Genomic DNA, 11,190 nt, shown 5'->3' with positions numbered 1-11,190 from the left:
GTTGGCTTGGTTGGTCTAGCCCTATGCCCATAACTCGATTGACCTACCTGCAAGTAAGCTTGAAAAAAGTATGGTGTGTTTTTGTTGGACCATAAAGTTAGCCAATTCGTTGGCTTGGTTGGTCTAGCCCTATGCCAATAACTCGATTGACCTACAAGTAAGCTTGAAAACAACACATCCGGAAAATCAAACCCCGGTCAATACCGTAGGAGGGTACTAGGCAGGGCCCATAAAGTAAGTTTGGAATGGATAATCTAGTCCTATCAATCAGGCCCATAAGACTAAGCCTCTTCACTACTATTACAAGAGTAAGTCACCCATTAGGGGTTCTTCTTTAAGTCATTAGATGATTGACCTACAAGTAAGCCTGAAAATTGCACGTCCGAGGAATTGAACCCCGATTAGCAATAAAGTTAGCCAACTCTATGCCTCTTCACATCTATTATAGGAGGGTAAATCTCACATCTATTATAGGTTCTTCTTAGTGCACTACCGATGATTGACCCACAAGTAAGTTTGAAAAATACACATCTAGAGAATTGAACACCAATCAGTATCATGGGAGGGTACTATGATACCACTACACTAATTGTGCGCCGTTGACTTTTCCTTAGCTTTTATAAATTAAAACTAAAGATATTGCATTACTACTTCTAATATAAAATTAAAAAATCATAAATAATTAGATGTTTTTAAATAAAGGCGGTCTCCACATACCAACACACGTACTTCTAATGCTAGTAAATCAATACCACATACCAAACACACGTACTTCTAATGCTAGTAAATCAATACCACATACCAAACACACGTACTTCTAATGCTAGTAAATCAATACCACATACCAAACACACGTACTTCTAATGCTAGTAAATCAATGCCACATACCAAACACACGTACTTCTAATGCTAGTAAATCAATACCACATACCAATTCTATGCTCGTAAAAGACTTGTTTTGTTCTAATGCTGGCTATGGGATTTGAACCCATGCGAACTTACATGCAGAAGATCATAAGTCTTCCCCTTACCCTCTCTCGAGTAAACCAGTTAATTTTCTTCATTAGAATTAAATTTAGCTAAACTAAATTGAAATTAATTAAATAAATATTGGAAATAAGTATGAATACTAAATTTGCTTTCCTAGAAATATATTAGTTCATAGAATCCTAATTTTTGTCTTATACACAAATTTTCTAAATCGTGACACGTTAAGATTATTTTAACTTTTGATTTTTGAAAATAATTTATTCTCTTAAACTAAGTCAAAGAGTATTTGATACGCTTCAAGAGGTCTCTGGAAGTACTGAGAATCATATTAAAGTTTTGTAATATGACGAACAATATCCCAAAAATTGTTCGACAGTGATTTTTTTTTTTGTTTTTTTTTTTTGTTTTGTGTATCTTTACTTATCATATGTTTCAAAATCATCAAATTTACAATAAGAGTCCAAAACGAGAGTCTAGTGTTTTGCGGTCTGAATTCTATTTATAAATTATAAAGTTTAAAAGAGCAAGAGCACATTGACATGATGCATATATGACAACTAAAGATTTATACTTCCTTGGTGGTGTCTCAACCGAAATTCTTCAAGAAAAGAGTTGTCGTTTGGTGATAGTGAAGTTGATAAATTTGACAAACTTTGTGTTGTAGTAGAGGTACCAGAAATTTATTAAGATGGCGAATTTAAGCAAAATTATGATAAATTGAACATAAACATATAAACATATTTCAGTATTGTCGGAGGGTACTAGGATACCACTACACTAGATGTGCACATGTAGGAAGTACATAGTGTTTTAGGTTGACCATGAAATACTGTGTGTTTTAGTTGGACCATAAAAAAAACCAATTAATGCCCATAGATGTGAACATCGAGGTGGGAAGTAGTGTGTGTGGGAAGTAGTGTGTAAGTCACTCGTGAGGGGTAAGCTGTCAATCTTGCCCGCCTCTTCGCTACTAGTATAGGAGAATAAGACACCCCCAATTAGGGGTTCTCTTCTCGTAGGTGCACTTTCCACTAATTTCTAGTCTCTTTATTTCATAAAATGCACATCTAGGGAATCGAACCCCGGTCAGTATCGTGGGAGGGTACTATGATACCACTACACTAGATGTGCACATCTTGGAAGGAAGTATTGTGTCCTTGAGTTGGACCACACTAATTTCTAATCTCTTTATTTCATAAAAGTCATTAGAAGATTGACCTACAAGTACCGTGGGAAAATCAAACCCCGGTCAGTACTTTTCTACCGTGGGAAAATCAAACCCCGGTCAGTACTTTTCCACTAATTTCTAACCTCTCTATTTCATTACAAGATTGACCTACAAGTAAGCTTGAAAAATGCAGATCCGAAGAATCAAACCCCGGTCAGTATCATGGGAGGGTACTATGATACCACTACACTAGATGTGCACATCCCATAGGAAAGTACTATGTCTTTGAGTTGCACCATAAAGTTAGCCAATTCTATGGCTTGGTCAATCTAGCCCGCCTCTTCACTAAGTTGAACCATAAAGTTAACAAATTCTATGGTTGGGTCAATCTAGCCCGCCTCTTCACTAGGAGACACCCCACCATTAGGGGTTCTCGTAGGTGGACTTTTCCACTAATTTCTAATCTCTTTATTTCATAAAATTCATTAGAAGATTGTCGTATAAGTCAGTACTGTAGGAGGGTACTATGATACTACTACACTAGATATGCACATCCTAAAGGGAAGTACTGTGTCTTTGAGTTGGACCATAAAGTTAGTTGGACCATAAAGTTAGCCAATTCTTTGGATTGGTCAATCTAGCCCGCCTCTTCACTACTATTATAGGAGAGTAAGACACCTAGTGGGGGTTCTCGTAGGTGTACTTTTCCGCTATTTCATAAAAGTCATTTGAAGGTTGACCTACAAGTAAGCTTGAAAAATGCACATTCGGGAAATCAAACCCCGATCAGTATCGTGAGAGGGTACTATGATACCACTACACTAAATATGCACATCTTGGAGGGAAGTCCTTTTATTTTTTAGATACCACTACACTAAATATGCACATCTTGGAGGGAAGTCCTTTTATTTTTTAGTTGGACCATAGCTTCACTACCATTACGAAGAGTAAGATACCCATTGAGGAAGATTGACCTACTTGAAAAATACACATCCGGGGAATCGAACCCCGATCAATACCGTGAGAAGGTACTATGATACCACTACACTAAATGTGCATATCTTGGTGGGAAGTATTGTGTCTTTTAATTGGACCATAAAGTTAGCCAATTCTATGGCTTGGTCAATGTAGCACGCCTCTTTACTACTATTAGAGGTAAGATACCCGCTTGAAAAATGCACATCCGCACTTATTTCTGATCTCTTAATTTCATAAAAGTCACTAGACAACATAAAAAAATAGTAGTAGATGATGTCGATCACTTGTATATCTATAATGCTGGCTATGGGGTTCGAACCCATGCACACTTATGTGCAGAAGATCTTAAGTCTTCCCCCTTAACCTCTCGGACAAACCAGCTAATTATGTTCACCAAAATTAAATTTAGCAAAACTAAATTTAAATTAATTAAATAAATATTGAAAATAAGTATGAATACTAAATTTGTGTTCCGAGAAATATATTTGATAAGAGTTGGGGCATCATAGGTTAAACAGATAGTACTCTACCTTTGCAATATATGACCAAGGAATGCCATCGTCATTTATAGCTTGTATCACAATAATAAAAATTCTTATTCTACCTCCATTGATCGTATAAGACAGACTATTCACCACACGTAAGTCAATGAGACGTTCACTATTCTTGTTATACATTTCCATTGCAAACCTTCCAACTTTTTGCAATTTTTCTTCATTGACATTCTTAATTGGAACTAGATTTGTAGGAAACACTTCTCCACACCTCATTGAGGAATACCTTTGACAGATAATTTCAACAAACTTACTTTGTTCATGACTAGTTGAAGTTTGATATTTATAGTTGTTGTTGAACGCTATTTAAATTGATGTAGCCGAATCTTACAACAAAGACTAATTTCGCATTCCTCTGCTAGGAGATAGCTTTGAATCTAATTCTTTGGTTTGGATAATGGTGGCATTGTTTTAGTCAAACAATTAATACAAGTGTATTAGTAGTAGAATAAACATTTTGCAGGTATATTTTTTTTGTTTTAATAATAAATTACACATTAATAGTTTGACACAATTAAGGTTACATAAATTTGTGAGTGGAAGTTTAGATTGAGCTCGGTTGAACAGGTAATCTTAAAGTATATCTAAAACTAAATATGATTTCCTTTCTATACATTCACAACAACAAAGTGAGGGAAGTATGGTGTGTTTTAGTTGGACCATAAAGTTAGCCAATTCTTTGGCTTGGTTGATCTAGCCCTAAGCCTTTTCACTACTATTATAGGAGGCTTAACTTAGCCATGGGAGGTATGGTGTGTTTTGGTTGGACCATAAAGTTAGCCAATTCTAGACGATTGACCTACAAGTAAGCTTGAAAAATGCACACCTGGAGAATCGAACCTCGATCAGTACCGTTGGAGGGTACCCACTACATACTAGATGCGCACATCCAGGTTAATCTAGCCCTATCACTTCACTGCTATAAGATGATTGACCTACAAGATCGAACCCCAGTTAGTACCCATAAAGTTAGCCAATACACTATACGTGCACATCCAGGTGGGAAATACTGTGTGTTTTAGTTGGCCAATAAAGTTAGACAATTCTATGGCTTGGTCAATCTAGCCCTATCAAGCCCATAAGTCTAAGCCTCTTCACTACTATTATCTCTTTATTGCATCTAAGAAATTAGACAATTGATCTACAAGAAAGCTTAAGAAAATGCACATTCACGGAATCGAACCACGATCAGTACCGTGGGAGAGTCTATGATGTTGGGATTTATGCCCTAAAGCCTCGTAATTAATTATTTAGTTTATAACAATAATTTTTATTATTTTATTTATAATTTAATTGTTATCCATGGTATGAAAATCAAAGGTTATTAATGTAATCATGAATAGTATGTATTTGACATACAAGAGCATCATGTTCAAGTAATAACCTAAAGAATTTATAGTACATGGATAAGGTTGGATGCCTTATCCTGGTGACACTATTGGTACGACCCACTTTGTAATTGTTACAAATGATTTGATCCAAATCATTCATGTGGAGACATGTAAGTGAGGGTATCCTATACAATGAGTTTGTATAAGACTAGACCAAAAAATATTTAATCTCTCTTTATAAATCCATTCATTGAGAAGATTAATATTTCACATGATGATCATATGCAACTCGATCTTAATCCTGAGTGAGTTATGAGCTCCTGCTATGAGCGCTTGTCCTTTCATTTACATGGGTTAGAATGACTCTTTTAGTCGATTCAATATGCCTACCATTTTTGGGACTTGACCAAATAAGGAGTTGGGAACATAATATCATGAGATGGAATTCACTCCTTTGCATATAAGGAAAGTAGATGAGTTGTTCTCTTAAGTACTGATTTCGGGACTTGAACAATGGGTTCTTGTAAGTGCACTTAGCCACTTATTTCTAATCTCTGCATTTCATCTAAGTCATTAGAAGATCTATTTATTTCATCTAAGTTATAACAATGGGTTCTTGTAAGTGCACTTAGCCACTTATTTCTAATCTCTGCGTTTCATCTAAGTTATTAGAAGATCTATTTATTTCATCTAAGTTATAAGAAGATTTACCTACAAGTAAGCTTGAAAAATGCACATCTGGGAATCCAATCTCGGTCAGTACCGTAGGAGGGTACTATGATACCACTACACTAGATGTGCACATCCAGGAGGGAAGTACCGTGTGGATTCACCTAAAGTAAGCTTGAAAAATGCACATCCATGGAATCGAACCCCTCAGTACAGTGGGAGGGTACTATGATACCACTACACTAGATTTGCACGGGAAGTAGGTGTGTTTTAGTTGGACCATGAAGTTAGCCAATCCTATGGCTTGGTCAATCTAGCCCTATCAAGCCCATAAGTCTAAGCCTCTTTAGAGTGAGCTGTAAGTCATTAGACGATTGACCAACAATTAAGCTTGAAAAATGTACCGTGGGAGGGTGCTATGATACTACTACACTAGATGTGCACATCCAAGTACGGTGTGTAATTCTATGGCTTAGTCAATCTAGTCCTATCAGTCACCCATTAAGGGTTCTTTAAGTCATTAGAAGATTGCAATTCTATGGCTTAGTCAATCTAGTCCTATCAATCACCCATTAAGGGTTCTTTAAGTCATTAGAAGATTGCAATTCTATGGCTTAGTCAATCTAGTCCTATCAGTCACCCATTAAGGGTTCTTTAAGTCATTAGAAGATTGCCCTGCTTCAAAATTGCACATCCAGGGAATCGAACCCCGATCAGTACCGTGGGAGGGTACTATGATACCACTACACTAGATGTGCACATCCAGGTGGGACATATGATGTGTATTAGTTGGACCATAAAGCTAGCCTCTTCACTGCTCTCATAGGAGGGTAAGTCACCCATTAGGGGTTCTTCTCAATCCACTTAGCCACATATTTCTAACATTTATTTCATCTAAGTCATTAAACAACTGACCTACTGGTAAGCTTGAAAAATGCACATTTGGAGAATGGAACCCGGTTAGTACCCCGGGAGTGTACTATGATACCACTACATAGATTTGTAGACAAACCAGCTAATTTTCTTCATCAAAATTAAATTTAACTAAACTAAATTTAAATTAATTAAATAAATATTGAAAATTAGTATGAATACTAAATTTGCTTTACTAGAAGGTTCATAGAAGGATAATGTTTGTCTTATATACAAATTTTCTAAATCGTAACATGTTAAGATTATTTTAACTTTTGTTTTTTTAAAATAATTTATTCTCTTAAAGTAAGTCGGTTGTATCACTTAAAACCACTAAAAAGTTACATGTTTGAATTCTATTTTTTTCGACTTAATTAAAACAAACATTAAAACTACTAACACATCAATTTTTTCGCTCCATTAATTCTATAGAATTTATAATTATTTAATTAATAAATATTAAATACAGTTCGTTAAGTGATATTAAATGATAAAAGGGGTTGTTTTTTAAATTTAATAAACTTAAAAATGAAGTAATTCAAAAAAAAAATCTATATATATATATATATTTTGATTTGGAGTATAAATGAGAAGGTGCGACCGATTAGGACAAAATAATACAGTACATGAAGTTATAACACTCAAATATAGCATATCAACCTAAGGTACGTTTTGTGCCTTTTTCATACGCGTCGTCGTTCATAAACGAGGTCAAGATTTTAGGTTTCCAAAACGTTCATAGATATATGATTATAGGCATTTTTAAGCCGCGAAACTCCAGTTAAGGAAGGAAGGCAAAGAGAAAGGCAAAAAAAAAAAAAAAAAAAAGACAAAAATTGGCATTGAAAATGACATATAGAAGAGAGAGAAATGTCGCAAGAGAATCGCGCAAGGAATCCGGCAAAGAATAAATGATCCGTCATATATGGGTCGGTCCCATCTGTGACCCGAGACTCAAAACCCGCGTGATAAAAAGTTCTAGACTTTTAATAACATGGACTGTCACGATGTATGAAAAACATTGTAGAATGACTACGATAGCGTTTTTAGTAAGATATTGTATCTAATATTTTTTGGAGTGTTAGTTAGAATTTTTATACTCCTTCATGCTATTGTTTCTAAACTTACATGACTTTTAGCGAGACCGTATCAAAGAATCCAGAATATGAGTATCGGATTTGAAATAGGTTTGAGTCATGTATTGGCTCTCGTAATTTTTTACTATATTTTATTGTTTTAAAAAAATATTGTATCACTAGATTCTCTTCGTTAGCATTGACATGATTGAGATAACAAATGCAACACAATACATCCGTTACGACCCTTTGAAAGGCAACCTTAATCCTTGATGTAGCCCTAAACATCCTCGACTTTGTAAATTAACTCCTGCAAATCCATATAAAAGAGGTCGTAATACAATTGAACGTTGTAATGGAGGTGATTCCAGTGATAATGATGAAAAAGTTGTTGTAGACGATAATGCATCGAGTAGCCCAACAATGGGTCGTGACGGAGAACCTAGTTTAAATTGAAGGGTGTAATAAACTAAATTATTGTTCTTTTATTCAAATTTTTATTCACGAAGAGATGTTATTTTAAAGAATATTAATATTAAATTCATATATTTTTAAGAATATTAATATTAATTCCATATGATTTAGAGTGTATTTCAAGTCATGACATTCCCAAAGTAAATTTCTTTACAAACTCATCAATCATCTTAAAATTAAATAAGGTCGGCTTGGTTAGAAATGATGTGACTCGGACTTAAGTCATATATTAAATGGATTCTTTCTAGGAAAACTTCGAGCTACAAGTGAGCTTAGTGTACGACACAAATATTTGGTTGACACGCCACTAGATGCACACAAGGAACATGAATTCAAATATTGAATGATTAGGTCGCACGGTTGTTATCAAACATTTTCAATCTCTTTAACTCAGGATCGTTTCTCAAAGATACCTATTTCCATTACTGATTCCTTACATGGAGGATACTACATAAATTTTTTCGTGGATCGAAAAATCAAGTATGTTTTTTTTTTGTTGGATTTTATGTCCTAAAACTCATGAAATTATATGTGTTTGCATTTACTTCATGTAAAGGACAGGTATTCCTGTACGGCTGATGATGACATCACAATTTGAGACCAGAACACATGCATCTAGTAGATGAATTTATTTTCTTAGACTGAGGCTAGACTAGGATGTTTATAATTTAAATGTTTATTTAGTTCTTTGTTGTGTTGTTTTAAATATGTTTTCAAATATGTAAATCATGGCCGTCACTTGATATTTTTATTAATTTAGCTTATAATTTTACCAAAAAAAAAAAAAAAAAAAACAAAATTGCTAATATTAAAACTTTAAAAAATTGAATCAACTAAATAAACCTAAAAAAAACACTATCTTATGCATGTGTCATGGTCTTTATTTGTGATGTCATTGTCAGTCATGCAGGAGTGTCTTGTCTTTTCCTAAAATATAAAAGTAGCATGTGACTTGAATATTTTAAGAAATACTCAACAAGTGACCCCACTTTTAGGGCTAGATGTAGACACATGATATCATGAATGAAAACTATCATTTAAAATCGTACTCTCTTAGATTCTTTGGTACTATTGTCGGACACCCGGTAAGAATAGTGACTGTCGTAGCATCATGTTAAACCTGTTTTCATTTTCATAATGTAGCGTCCATACTCATCATAAGAGAAAAGAATACCCCGAATACCCCATATTTCTAACCATTCCGTAAGACCACTTACGTAGTTGGCCTAAGTTGAAGCTACCACTACGAGTGTCAAAGAAAGACTCGAAAAGGGCTAGATCAGTAAGAGGAAAATAATATTTTTATTGAAGGTTTCTTTTAAAAAAAATGTATTTAGTTTAGAAGGTATTCTAAACAAACTATAATTTGTTAGCGGTTAGATGTCGAAAAAAAAAAGGAATTTTGTATTTGATTACACGTTTAGAAAACTAATTTTAACCGAGTTCAATCCAAATTTCTAATCACAAATTTTAAAAAAAATACAGATAAAAAATGTTTGCACTATTATCTCGGTTTTTTGACTAAAACAATGCAACCATCATCTCAATTAAAGAATTTGATTCGAAGCTATCTCTTAATATAGGAATGCTCAATTAATCTTTGTTGTAAGATTCGACTATATCAATTTGAGTTGTGAAAAAGTATTGCCTTCAAATCTAGTTCCAATTAAGGATGTCAATGACGAACAAGTGCAAAGAGTTGGAAGAATTGAAGTGCAAATGAATAACGAGAGGCGTGGACATCATTTCGTTTACAAGCGTGTGGTGAATGGTCTGTTCGATCCCAGTCTACGCGAACCCAAATTTCACATTATTGTGATAGAAGTTATAAATGATGATGGTATTCCTTGGTCCTATGTTGCAAAAGTGGATTTCTATGTGTTTGCCTTTCCCGACCACATTCTCTATTCCTTTGAGGATGTCCTCAAGGATTTCAACCCGCATTAAACTGCCTCTCTCTCTCTCTCTACACTAAGCTCTTTCTATATATGAGGGCGTTATCATCTCTTAACTACAAAAATGACAGACCTCAATAAAATAATCACATAGTTTTCTATATATATATATATATATATATATATATATATATATATATATATAATACTTATCTCTTTTTCTTCAAAAATTGTTAAATTGAGCTCTTAATTATGGATATTAGGGTACCACCTAACATCCTTATTGCTAAGCGATTTGAGCAAAGGGAACGAGATCTAAATGAATATAAGAATGAGAAAGCGAAATAAAATCCTTAGTTTAATACACATTTTTAAAGATGGGATATGAGAAAAAGTTATTCTCATTGTGAATGTTTGATTAATCCACCACACGTAAATGGTGTGAAAGTTATCTTATTTATAATCAAATAAATTACAAGGATATGGAAATAGTAATAAATGGAAATAACAATAAATGGAAAGATACCTATGGTAATAAGGCAAACATTAGATATTTGCCTTATAATAAAATATCAAATATAATATATACGGGAAAGTATAATTTATTACTAAATATCCTTAACACCCCACCGCAAGCTGAGCGTCGGATTTGAACGAACGTGAAGCTTGGATCTGACAAATTCAAAGAGGTTGAGAAACACTTTTCGTGAAGATGTCAACAACCTGGTTCACAGGAGGCGTAGAGAAACACTTTCTTGGCCATCAAAAATTGCAGAGGGATTGTCGCTCAGCGGTGATTTGGAGCTCAAAAGAAAGGAGCCGAAGAGTAATCAATCGGCTCTACCTGCGGCTGTCATGGAGACTGCACCTGCAGCATCAAAGCCAGCAGGGGTGGCAGAGAAGAATAGTAGATGATTCAGAAGCCATTGAAAAAAGGATCAGGGTTGCTAAACCAGAAGGGCTCTGATACCATGTGAATGTTTTATTAATCCACCACACCTAAATGGTGTGAAAGTTATCTTATTTATAATTAAATAAATTACAAGTATATGGAAATAGTAATAAATGGAAATAAGAATAAATGGAAAGATACGTATGGTAATAAGGTAAATATTAGATATTTTCCTTATAATAAAATATCAA

The 11,190-nt window shown here is 34.3% G+C and overlaps 2 non-coding genes across 2 annotated transcripts; both read right to left on the bottom strand.

Moving 5' to 3' along the window:
• Window positions 1-3,434: 3,434 nt before the first annotated feature.
• Window positions 3,435-3,517, bottom strand: TRNAL-UAA (transfer RNA leucine (anticodon UAA)). The gene has a single exon. It is a non-coding gene; the product is annotated as a tRNA-Leu (tRNA).
• Window positions 3,518-6,377: 2,860 nt separating this feature from the next.
• TRNAG-CCC (transfer RNA glycine (anticodon CCC)) lies at window positions 6,378-6,448 on the bottom strand. Its single transcript has one exon. It is a non-coding gene; the product is annotated as a tRNA-Gly (tRNA).
• Between the last annotated feature and the right edge of the window lie 4,742 nt (window positions 6,449-11,190).

This window comes from Cucurbita pepo, chromosome 18 (assembly GCF_057944985.1).
Source record: "Cucurbita pepo subsp. pepo isolate OVF chromosome 18, ASM5794498v1, whole genome shotgun sequence".
Classification (NCBI taxonomy): Eukaryota; Viridiplantae; Streptophyta; class Magnoliopsida; order Cucurbitales; family Cucurbitaceae; genus Cucurbita; species Cucurbita pepo.
This window is presented reverse-complemented; position numbering and strand designations above follow the sequence as displayed.